This window comes from Alligator sinensis, unplaced genomic scaffold, assembly GCF_000455745.1.
Source record: "Alligator sinensis unplaced genomic scaffold, ASM45574v1 scaffold469_1, whole genome shotgun sequence".
Classification (NCBI taxonomy): Eukaryota; Metazoa; Chordata; order Crocodylia; family Alligatoridae; genus Alligator; species Alligator sinensis.
In genome coordinates this window covers 2,715,280-2,728,075 of record NW_005841934.1, presented here as the reverse complement: position 1 = coordinate 2,728,075, position 12,796 = coordinate 2,715,280, and the positions used below count along the sequence as shown (strand labels likewise).

At 43.0% G+C, this 12,796-nt stretch overlaps 1 protein-coding gene and 1 long non-coding RNA gene across 13 annotated transcripts in view; both read right to left on the bottom strand.

The window, feature by feature from the left end:
• FHIT (fragile histidine triad) overlaps positions 1-12,796 on the bottom strand; it is a 763,307-nt gene that overhangs the window by 225,028 nt on the left and 525,483 nt on the right. The gene's annotated exons all lie outside the window — the stretch shown is intronic.
• Positions 7,517-9,230, bottom strand: LOC112549581. The gene is made up of 3 exons (XR_003093061.1): positions 9,158-9,230; positions 8,488-8,635; positions 7,517-7,781 (listed from the first exon to the last, which is right to left on the bottom strand). It is a non-coding gene; the product is annotated as an uncharacterized LOC112549581 (long non-coding RNA).

The window sequence follows — 12,796 nt, the reverse complement described above, 5'->3', positions numbered from 1 at the left end:
AGCTGTTACCTGACATCACCAGGATCTACTCCTTCCTCCTAGACCTATTTGCCATGTCGACATTTGAACATGTGGGTCTTGAATTGGCCTCCTCAGTCATGTATAGGCTCACTGATGGCTTCCCCGTTTACTAAAAGGCTGTCATCCTACTATTGGATTGCCCACGCCAACGATGAGTGAAACTTCATAAGACAGACGGATGGACAGTTCCCAAACCTGCACCTGGAAATGAGGTTCCAAACACTTGCTGTTTTTAGCTTTGCAAGCTCTTGACATTTACCCGGATAATACCCAAGAGTACACTGCACTGAACCAAGCACCTGCTATTTTCTCAAGTCCGCTACAAATTACAGTTTTCCGTTTGCTCGTGAAATCATCTCTACTGTTTATTCAATTTTAGCCTATACATAGGGATCAATTATTTCTGATCAGCCTCATTCTATTGAAATCAATGCATTTATCTTCATTTCCCACCAATAACTGGGTGGAAGGGGCCTTCATTGACCCCATACAGCCATCTCTGAATTGTTTAACTAGCTGTTGGCACTAGATAAATAAATAATAACTACAGGTCACAGGCAGAAATTTAATCATAAGTTGATTAAATGAGTTGGATATTTTATCCTAGCATTGACTGGGTGGGATAAGAGAAAAAATATTACAGCTTTTTCCAGTACTACATAAGCAACCAATGCAACTGTGATCCCTACTCCAGGTATTACTCGCACCATTCTCTATATTAAAGCCTGGTTCAAAAAGGCAGTATTTTAATCCATGTATGGATGTACCCCCTGGCCTCTCTGCAGAATCCCAAAGGGCTCAGATTTGGTTTTGGCCGGTTTGACCCATCTCCAGTTTTTCAACCCAACTCCAAGATGTATGAACACTGCTCCAAAACCCATACAGAAAGTGTCAGTGTCTTGCACAAATCAAAGGATAATACTTCCCAATCACAGAAACTGTATCTTGTTTCCAGTCAGGTGGAATAATCCCATGCTCTCTGTTCAATAGGATCACAGCCATACCCACTGGCTTATTATTATAATAATACAGAACATTTCTTTCCACAGCCTTCACTTCTCCACGAGACAAGGCTAAGTACTATCACCCAATCCAATTTCAGTTATTGTTTTGATACTTTGTTGCTCAAAGCTATCGTATGCGGTGCTGTTCTTGTCTCATAGAAATAAGAAACGCGAATGTGATTATCACTGAAGAAAAGAAAGTTTTGAACCACACGTCCAAAAAAATAAAATAAAACCACAGACCAAAGCAAACAAACATGCACCAGCCACTCTTATTCTTTACACAGAGTGCTGGTTGTCACCTTTATATTTAATATTATACTAGTTTCACGTAGGAAAATTAATACCCAGGGGAAAATATTACATACGTCTTTCTGGAGCATTGTAAAGATCCCCTAGAGGTCTTTTTTATTCTAATAATTTCCTGTTTTAAAGTACACAGGTACTAACAACCAACAAATTATTACATTTCCTTTAAATGCACTGAATCAACAAAGATAATTAACAAAGAACAGAAGCCTGTCTTCCATATGGTAATACACATCCCAAGGGCAAAGTACTTTTCTTTTAAGGAATTCCCCACAGACTTCTTATCCACCTTGTACGTGTAATTAACAACAGTAAAATACAATTGAACTTGCTTAACATTACAATATTCAGCAATGCGTTATTTTTAATGGAAACGGAATATGATCAGTGAATAAGGAGCGTAAGGCTTTAAAAGAGCAAGGCCATATTTACAGAATTGAGGTTGATTAGTATGAACCGCGGTGAGATTCACGTCATAGGAACAGGTTTAAATCAGTTTTAATTTATGGTTTTATTCAAAGGAAAAGTTACAATGGGGGGGACAAGGCTCCAGATTTGACCACTGAGTGGAGGTGACTATCTCCTATCAGGGACCACATGTGTGCACCAGGAACAAAGATGTCAGCTAACACATGTTAAACCCTAGGGTACATAAGGGCCTTGTTCCACATTAAACTTCTCAAATGTGGATCAGTGTTAGTTTGAGCTGAGAGTAGCCACACAATCAAGCTAAAAACCTCCGACTGTCCCTGACCTGCACAGCAGTGACTTGCCACGAGGGCTGGCGAGCAAGAGCCAGGCTAGGCGCTACAACTGTGAGAACAAGAGGTTAGGGGACGGGACACTGCCTCCTGGGATGCTGGAGGACTGAAACTTGAGCGGCTTATCTCTGGAGAGCGGCCACACATTCATGGAACATGATTTCGGTAACATGGAACAGAGATAAACTTGCCCTAGAGTGGCGTAACCTTAAGACACCTAAAGGGTCCTTAAAACTAATTCACATGTCGTAACGTGTGAACAACCCAGGGGTTAAGAGCTTCATAAAATGAATCTGTAAGAAAGCCCTAAGGCAAGCTGTGGCTCTGCTAGGTATTAGCTGGCTAGGGAAAGGCCACAGGAGAACACTGGGCCTTCTGCGATGAGTTAAACCCCACGTTAAAACTAGAAAGTGTCTGGTCCACATTAGGATTTTAGCACGTGTTATCTGATATGCTTTTATTTCTAGTGATGGCCCAGTTCAAGGGTTCCAGCTCTGCCATGGTGTAAAAGGGAAAAGGATACTGCACAAAAAAGGAAGAGCATAGGGGAGCATGGAGAGAGCATGGAGATGCCCTCCAACTCAGCTTGCCTGAGGACTTTACACCTTGGTGGGTGCACCGCAGGAGAGTCGCAGAAGCTCAGGCCAAGCAGACTGAGACAGGAAAGCCTCACAAAGGGAAGTTCACTTCAGGAGGCACTAGGAGAGGTTATTGTAAGCAACGGTGTCAGACTTCAGGAATGAGTTTTGAAAAGAGAACCTTTAACGCACATTAATTGCTGGACCAGTTCTTGCAAGTGAAGATCAAACCTACCTTGTTAAGCCAACTGCTGCTGCTATTTTACTACTCTCTCTCTCCAGCCAGGATTTGCTTTGCTAGCATCCGTTCAGCGTAGACCACTTTTCGTATACATCAACATTATACTTTGGATAAAGTGTGAAATGTGCTGAGTTGGAAGAGAGCGACTGATTGACACAGGGCAGAAGTACTTTTTGCTTCAAGGCTCCAGCCTGTCATTTGTTGGAAAATCTATTTTATTAAATGCCATTCACACTTCCCAGATAAACCATTGTGGGAAATGCCACTTCCTTTCCAGAACACTACTTGATGCCCACTGCTCATCACTCATGTAAGCACAACATCTCTTTTGATGATACTGAACAAAGAAGTGTATAATTTTCTCTGCATGTCAAATTTTATAAGGCTGAAAATGGGGAAAACTATTTATCTTTCTCATTTGCAAGACAATGGAATTGAGTGTTTATTTGTATAGACTGATTAGATGCATAAAATAGTTCAGAATAAAACCACCCGTGTACCTAACGTACATGAGATTTCTACTGGGAAGAGTAGTTAATTTAGCTAATTACGGATGGGTTTTTATCGTCAAGGCAGTAGAGGGAAAAGGGGGAGCTTGATAAGGTTGTGCTGCTGAACGAAGAATAACACTATTAGGATCCTAATTAAGGAGTCTTATGGGCTCGTAGAGGACCTTGCTGACTTCATGCTCTGCCCCAACAGGACACAAGGCAAGAGCAGCCTCAGTCTGCAGACGTGTGTATACAGGTATGCCACTGAAGGCCAAATGAGTTCACTGAAGTCAAAAAACCTATGCACATGTCCCAGTGTAGGCATATAATACTCCATCTCATTGACCCAAGACCTGTATTTGTCACATTAGCCCTTTTTCCCTGTCAAATGTGACCACTGAACATGGCATTGTCAGAAACATCATCGGTTGCCTTCATTTCACCTGTACTTTTCAAAAGGAAATAAGTGTCTTCCAGTGTCACCTGATGATAAATGATTAGTATGACATCACCTGCTCTATTCAGAAGTGATGCAAAGAACTGTACGGTATTCATTTCTCTTGAATCTACTTCACTTATCAGAAATATAGAAAATCATTTGCAGAGGAAGCAATGACCTTGGATTCTCTTTAAAGATCATAGATGCCTGTTCATCGTAAAGATATATATATTAAAAAAAAAAAACTTTCTGATGAACTAATCATTTAACAAACAAGATAGTATTTGCAGAAGCACATGAAACAGATTTACCGCTAAACATCTGAAAATCAAGGACAAAGCTATGGCAAGTGTATGCAGAAGAAGCCCTTGTCATTTTAATGGCCTTTTCCTGCAGCTCGAGCTCATATAAAATTCCTAAAATCTGTCACTGAACGGGTTTCTAAGTGATATGTCAACAGATATAGTCACTCAAAATACTGATGATGCCTAGAGCCAATGTTTTATAAAAACATTGGAAAAGTCAACTGTTAAGTAAATAAAATCGGCTGGTGTAGTTTTCCTGTCTCATCTAGCTGAGAAGGGATATATCAGAAGGCTAAAATATTGCTTTAACCCCCTTTTATCTTTTGTACCCAAACCAGTAACAAGCCACACCTCCGTGAGCACATTACTGAAATGTCTCACAACTCAAGCTGATATATTATTCTAATGATTTTCTACAAAGGAGCACATTGTACATGATAATAACCGGCAGTGGATCATTATAAATTAAATTCACAAACAGCAGAGACAGGAAATAAACATTTATAGTGGAAGCAAACAGTACTTTACCTCCAGTGTAGCTCAGACTACAAAGTGGAGGACTGCCAGAGTGTCTAAAGATGCTGCATAAATGAAGAGCCACGCGGCTCTATGTTTTTGATATGATCACACACAATACTAATTATCACTTAATATCCAAGTGAAAATAACATAACACCTTTATCCAATTCAAGGCATTGATTTCTGGCAACTGCTATACAGACTTGTTCCCCACCCCCCCAACTGCAGACACAGCCCACATCATTAAACACTGCTGTCATCTCTTCACAATTTCTTAGCTCCAAACTCTGATATCTTTACTTTTATTTTAGTCTGCTGATTGCAACTGCTGATGGAGTACAATACTAATCAACACAAAGGTCAGAATTTGGGCCTCTGGAGAAAGTTGATTTTTATGGTAGTGGGTGCTCAAAGCAACCCCGCCATATGAAATATCCTTCATTTCATAATCTGAGAACTTCCTGAGAGTTGCTTTCTGGGCTGAAAATTTCCATTCTTGGTTGCAACATCAGGTACAAAAGGCAAAAGTCAAACGGTGCCAATCACCCCTATCCTGGACTCATTTATTCAAGTGTTTTATTGTCAGACATGATGAAGCAACTTCAGGCTTTACAGAGCGCGGATTGTATGCCTCATCCTCAGCAGGGACTCCTTGGGAAAGCTGGGCCCTGAAGCACAGTTACAGCAACACTAGCAAACGCCAAAGGAAATCGTAAGGAGTACAAGACACATAGGGCGTGTCTACACATTCATTAATGAGCTTTAGCTAATGCGCATTAAATCTAGTACCTCCACTGTGAGGTACTAGAAAAATGCACATTAGCCCATTTTAATGTGCATTAACTAAAAAGCACAGCTTTAATGCGCATTAAAATAGGCTAATGCACACTAAAATGCACGTGTAGATGCACCCAGTTAGGATGTTACTCCCATTGGGTTTTGTAGAAAGCAACCACGGCCACTTTCTCTTGGTCTTTCCAGATCCTCATTTAAAATCACAGGATTTTAGACTGAAACCATCATATTGTGGATGCAACATTACCAGCAAGCCCAGAGAAATGTCTAGCATTCCCATTTCACAAGCAGCTTTATTTGAGCCATCTCACATTTTAGCAGCATGGCCTATTCCTTTCTCCCCTTTTCAAACATCCACCTTATCACGTCAGCGTAACAACGGGCAGCAGCCGGCTCTCGACACGTACCGCAGAACACACAAGACGCCCAGCATGGCCGAGTCAGTGTCTCCGGAGCAACCTTGACTTTTGGTAGTTTGTGACCCCGAGTGCTTTTCTTGCTATTTTTGCGTTGTATAAAAGCTACTTTGAAGCGTTTGATGCTTCTGCCTGAACTTCTGCCTGGTTTTGAGGAACACAGTTACACAATAGTGCCTGAAGGAATGAAAAACCACCTTGAAATGAAACGTGTGATAGTTAACAATGCCAAAAGCTTTTTAGCTACAGGCGTATTTCACAACCAAGGCAACGTCTTTCTCCGGAGGGCACAGCTTTATACAGTGCTCGTTTGAAGAAAGGCATGGTTTCAATTTCTAAACGTCCCTTCCCACTTCATTTAGTGTTGATGAAAGGTCATGGCCAGGCCACTGGAGCGACGGTGAGAGTCACTTCCCCCAGGAAAGGTGGAGCGCAGCAGTGGCGTCGCCAGCTTTCCCACGCTGCCTCACCCGCGTGTGTATTATCTGCGACCGAGCCGACCAGGGGCACGGGCTGGATTCTCAGCATACAAAAACTGGCATTGAAAGCAGTGGAGTTGTACCGATTTACAAGAGCCAAGGATCTGGCGCACCGGTGAAATGCAGTTTCCTTCTCGGGTCAGTCCCCATCTCAGGCTGGCCGCCCTACTCTTGAGAGCACTCAAGAAACACACTCCTGCCCCCCACTCCAGCCACGCCAAACCTGGACGTGAGGTTGTTACTACCCTCGCGGTGCCCCCACCATTACTCAACATCTGTCTGCCCTGTATACGGGAGTGGTGTAGAGGGTGCGGGCAGTGAGGGAAGAGAGCACCTGCCGAATAGATTCACTGCTTCTATTCCGGGTTTGGCATGCATGGAAAAGGAGGGTGCATTTGACAGGCCCACCCAAGAGCAGGCTGCAAACAGTGTAGACATACCTTGGTTGTCCCTCTAAGGATGTTACGGGACTGGAATCTGTTAGCTTCATGCATGGCATAAGATTGCCAGCAAAGGGATTGTACATTTTGCATCATAAGCCCATGGCAACCATTTCACTCCAAAGCCAGCAGAACTTCACACAGGTGTCCACGTCGACCTCCTAATTTCCCTCAAACGATGGGGAGGTAATGAGTTTCAGACCTTATAGACCTGAGCTGATTCAGAACTGGGGAGCTGGAGCTCAGCTGAAATGTGCTCACCCTATTCCCAATTCTACATGCCATCTAGCCCTCCACCATCAGTGGAAAGCAAAGCTTGCCTGAGCATCCAGTCATCTATGCAAGTGCAAGACGTGTGTTTATGTAAGATGAGTAAAGCTAGAGCTACACTTTAAGCCGTTAAATGCATATTCATTCCTGGGCAGAAAATGTATTTCCATTTCTCCAGTTTCCCTTTCCCTAAAGAGGAAATTTGTTCTCACGAAAATCCAAAAGGTTGAATAATCTCCCCCTCATAATAAAAAAACCCCAAGCCCTGCCATTTGAGAGCCCTAGAGACTGGAATAAACTATGCTATGCAGCATAAATAAACCTCAGCCTACAAAGAAGCTGCCTTCAGCTATACATGCATAAATGGACAAACATATAATTGATGCATAAATGTATTAATGCAAGCTAAGAAGCTTTAAACCTTGTCATCAATTTGACATATGATCTTTTTATTTTATTTTCCAATAAGAGAAGAAAAGTAGTGCAGAACTGATAAAATTGTTGGAGATTAAATTGGATTTTCCACTACAGAAAGCTGTTTGGAGACAGGTATTCCAACAGTGAGACACAGCACAGAAAGTCTCTTAAAACCTTAATGAGAGTGACAAAGGAGGGGAAAAAAAGTGTCTCTTCTTTTCCAGATTGTTACTCCAAGTGTTGCTTTTGTCATAAAATAATTCTGTATCTTTGCAAAAACGCGTTTCTTGTTGTCACTGTGGTGCAGGATTTAGTTGAAAGGTTGGAACAAGAAAACAGCATTATGTAAAAATTTCTTATATGCTATTCAAGCAAAATATGACACTGGTTTTGGATGTACAAAGTAATAAGCTTATTATACACTCAAATGCTGAGATCTGAAAGCAGCATAATGAATACAGGACACGTTTGGGCTCACCTGACGCTCCTGATGGGGCTATCATTATTCTTATTATTAAGAGGTATTATTATACTGGAGGTCACACACATTGCAGCCTCTGTAGGCTTAATGCGTAGTATTAATGTGTAGTAATGCGTAGTAATGTAGGCTTAATGCGTCGTATACCTCTGCTCTCCCCTCACCAGATACTATCATGTCTATATGCTTGTTCCAGCTCCCCAAAAGAAGGGACCCTGGGTGTCCTGGTACCACCCCTTGTCTGTACCATGGTCTCCCATTCCCTCCATCCCCACCTGGGGCTGTGCACACCTCTCCGTTTTTCCCATTCCCCAAACAAAGACAGCTATTGCTCCATGGACACCTTCAAATCCCCCTTCCTAGCACCACAAGCCCCATACCCACCTTGGCACCCATACCAGGGAGACTAAATGCCACCTGCTAGGGGCTCTGTGTAGACCCCTCTCCTCCCTTCCCACCACATTACAGTCTCTTCCCTCCCCACCTGTTTAGAGCCAACTTTCCTGGGGCGGGGGAGAATCTACCTCTCTTTAGGCTTCCCGGGGTATTGCTGCTCCATAGCATTGGCAGGAGGCTGGAAAAACCAGCCAGTCTCAAGTGGTCCTACACAGTGACATACAGCCGCAGTGCAGAGGCCTCTCCTGATTGCTGCTTTCTGGAGCTTTTCAATATCTACTGAACAAAAGAAATGCATTTATACCAGAGCTGGCCAAGAAGTTCATGGGGAACGTTGCACCTGCTTTAAACACGGGTTGATCCAAACAGCCACAACACGGTGACGTTCCTGGTGATCCAGAAGCTCTCCGCAATGACAGCTTTGCTCGGGAGCTGCAGGGACTTGCACAAGGCAGGCATGGGGACTCATGCTTCCAGCATCCCCGGGGCTGCAGCAGTCAGCCCCACATCCAGAAAGGGATCCAGCAGAACCCCGCTGGGGACAGGGCGAAAGGTCCCAACCCCAAGGTCTCAGTAAAAGAGAATTGCGTTACACCAGAACATTTAGACTAGCTCCAACGTCTACAGACCCAGACAAGCAACATTTGGCTTGAAAAAACTTCTGGCGCTTTCATTTATGTACTGCAAAATCCAGCAAGGGATCAAGCTACCGCTGCCGGGAGCACTGCCATTCCAGCAAGGAGCGTTTCAGTGCAGAATTATCAAGTAAATCTATCAAAATGCATTGATTAAAAATACCGCAGGTACGCAGAAGAGAATAAGCGCCGAGTGGCTCGGGAAGCGGGTTCAGAGGTTCCCTGCGCGGCGTCACTCACCAAAAGTTGTGCATTACCAAGTGGCAATGAATAAGCATATCGCAAGGTCAGAACTCGCAGCTGAAAGCCCAGAAATTAATTACATCTACTGTACAGTTAATGATTATGTGGGAACGACTGGATAGCAGCTCTGTGCTCTGATTGTCTGGGAGGTTCCACCAGTAACATGCGGTGATAAAGATTAACCTCTCAGGTTAACAATAAAGCCTCCATTTTAGCTCTGCATTTTTCCCCAGAATAATGCACACAGTCATACTTGTTCAGAAAATCATTTGCTTGTGACCCCGCCACCTTCAAAGGAACATACGCATTGTTGGGATCTGGGTGCGCACTCCCCATTCAGGCATTTATCTTGTTCCTTCGTCCTCAGTAAACAGCAGATTTGACTCTCAGCCTCCTTGCCGAGGTAAATAGGGTGTCATGGGTGACAAAGACTTGACTGCACCCTCTGTAGCTCAGGTTATTAGATGATCCACTTCAGCCTGCCCCGTTCACAAATAGCTTTCCATTTCTTTCTAACCAAGTGAAAATGTTTGCCACCTGCAAGAAAGACCTTCTCGATATGAACTCTTTTAAAAGGCTGAGCTGAATAGCAACTTAAAGTACTGCCGCATATTGCTATCACCATCTGAAAACACTCTGCCTGGATTGCAATATAAATGTGTCCTTTGAAATCTGCCTCCGTGTGTTCCTGCTGGTGACCCAGGGGATGCTGGGTTTCTGAAGCATTTGAGAAAGCCCCATTGACTGGGGCCACCCAAGCACCCAGGCATCATCAAGTACCCAGAAGCAAAGGATGAAAAGGGCTGCGAAGGCTTGTCCGATTTGGGTCCTCCTTCCTCCCTGTTGCTTGGGACACTGGGACCTTTGTTCTGCGCCCACCCAGCCAGTGGAGACCTCCTTGATGATCTCATTTAGTTCACTAATGCCAGGAAGCGTTGCCCCTCATTTAGAATACGATTTTGGCCAATTTAGTTAAATGAGAAAAATGACTGTCTGAATACTCTTTATTTCAGTTTAAGCCTGGCTGCTTTTGCTTGGACTTAAGGTCATTTGCAACGGATCTGAGTTAAACCAGAATAAGCCACCCTTCAAGTGAGATCGGAGTTCTGCACAGGAACCTGCATTAGTATAATTGAACCGGGGCCTTGGTGTGTAAAAAAAAAAAAAAAAAAAAAAGAGAAGACTATTTTTTTGTTATTAAATTCCCTTGTGTTCCTGCAGCACCTCTATTAGGATCTGACCCAACACGCACTGAAGTCGATGGAAGGATGGTTGGCTTAAATGTACTTTAAAAGAGTAGAGTGTTTCTTTAAGCAAAAACTTAAAATAATTATAATATACTACAGTGTAGCATGCTTCTCTCTCTCTCTCCCTCTCTCTCACATGCCCACACACACACAGCTCTCATTTTTAGAAAGGGTGTGGAGCCTTCTCGTCCTGGATCCATGAAATATGGAAGTGTTAGTCGGTGCCTTTTTTTATCGTTAGACAAGCGTACTAATTACCTTTGTTCAGGCAAAATGAGAGGACAGATTAAACCACAGTGATAGCTGGCTATAACAGAAGCCACTTGACCCACGGCGCCAGGTCTTCATGGCAAGGCTTTGACAAGAGCTAACTCAAAGAGAATCAGAGGGATTTGTTCAATGAGCGGCTGCAAATTCAGGTGCTAAGGAAGTGTTTGGCAACCTCAGGGGTGTGTGAGGCAGAGGAAAAGTGGACTGCGAGGGGCGCACTCACAAGCTGGGCTCTGCAAGGGAGCAGAGACAAAATTCACTGGAAGTGCAGGCGTGAGGATTACTAAGCAAGGAAAGTGCCTGCTGCTGGCTCGTTCTGCTTGCTGGGAGCGTCTACACGTTCAATTAATGTGCTTTAGGTAATGCGCATTAAATCTAGTACCTACATTGTAAAGTACTTGAAAAATGTGCATTAGCTTATTTTAATATGCATTAGCGTTTGTTGTGATGCTTTAGTGTGCATTAAAATGTGCATTAAAGTGCATGTGTAGATGCACCCACTGTGCTCAGGGAAAACAGCTCTGTGGGCAAATGGGACAGCACCAATGAAATATCTGACTTGTACCATCCATTTCCCCTCCTAACAGAGACATCCCAGTCCCAAACACCGGCCCAAGAAGCTAGAAGTGACTGGAGGAATCTATGCTGTTTTTCAATGCCTATGGGAAATGAATTATTGACAGCAGGGAGAGAAAATATAAAGCGCAAAGATTCAAGAAAAAGACGTCTGCCCACAGAGAAGCAGGGATATTAAAATCAGGGATCCAGAATTGTCTATGGCAGCATCTTCCAGGCACCCAGAGAAGGGACACATCAACTTTGCCTGCCTGCTTTCAGATGTCACCTGTCTCCACTGGTGTATTTCTTGAGGTTTCCCTGCATACATATGAGACCTAAATTATTAGAATAAGAAGTCTTTGACTTTGCCCTTCACTGCACATGCAACAGAAACCCACTGAAATACAACCTGCAGTTAACTTTTATCACAATGGGAAAGATGGGACAATGCTTCAAAAGGCTTTTGGAACAAAATCTCAACCTAATTGTTTGCTTTTAACACAGGTGATTCTCAGGCAAGACAGTATTAGGTGAAAAACTCCTGAAGGCGTTGGAGAGACTAAAAATCTCTAAAATACACAAATTCTCAAGGCACTGAAATCTGCTACCATGTTTTAAAATGTAACTTCCTCATCTTCCAAAATACAACTGTGGGTCCCAAACCCCCTCAATGCTTGCTCTGGACAAGCACACATTAACTATAGCTGGAATGCCGCCTCCAAATTGGATAATTCCATTTATCTTACTTTTATTACTATATTTTAAATATGTAGAGTCAGATGCTTGCAAGTTCGCACTATGAGCTATACAGATGCAAACAAATATACTCTTACAATTTTGGGGTGAAATCATGATCTTAGTACATTATGTCACTCAATTTATCAAAGCCAGAATGCCACCTTTTGATTTGCAGCGCACAGAAGTCATCTTACAGCCTGGGGAAAGGTAGGACCACGTGCAATGCTTTCTAGGATCGGAGTCGAAGACAACAAATTGTTTGGAAGCAGTTCACTGCGACTCTCCAATATTTGAAATTCAAGCTCAATTGATTAGCTGTGATTGGGCAGTTACTCTCCATCACGTTTCTGCTCGTACCGGATAAACATCATCCTCACAACCCAGGGTCAAATATGAAGGCTCACAATTACAAACTTTAAATTACATCACCTGAAAATGCTCTCCAATAGACGGTTAATACTTTTTGTCTCTATGAATATTGTGGCCGGTGTATCCCTTGGCAACAATCCTTGCCGAGAAAGAGGACGGACAGACAGATGCAAATCAGTTACAAACGTGGACCGAGAATCGTGGAAATTTGGGAGCAAAATTCTCCCAGCTCAAGGGCAAAAAGTGTGTTTCTGAATCTTTCTAACTCTCAGGATCTCGAGGGATATAAAAGCTAGGAAAAAATATTACATCTTTCTGTTTTCAATTTAAACTCCAACACTAATAATTTTTAAATGAGTATGTCAATAATCATTTGT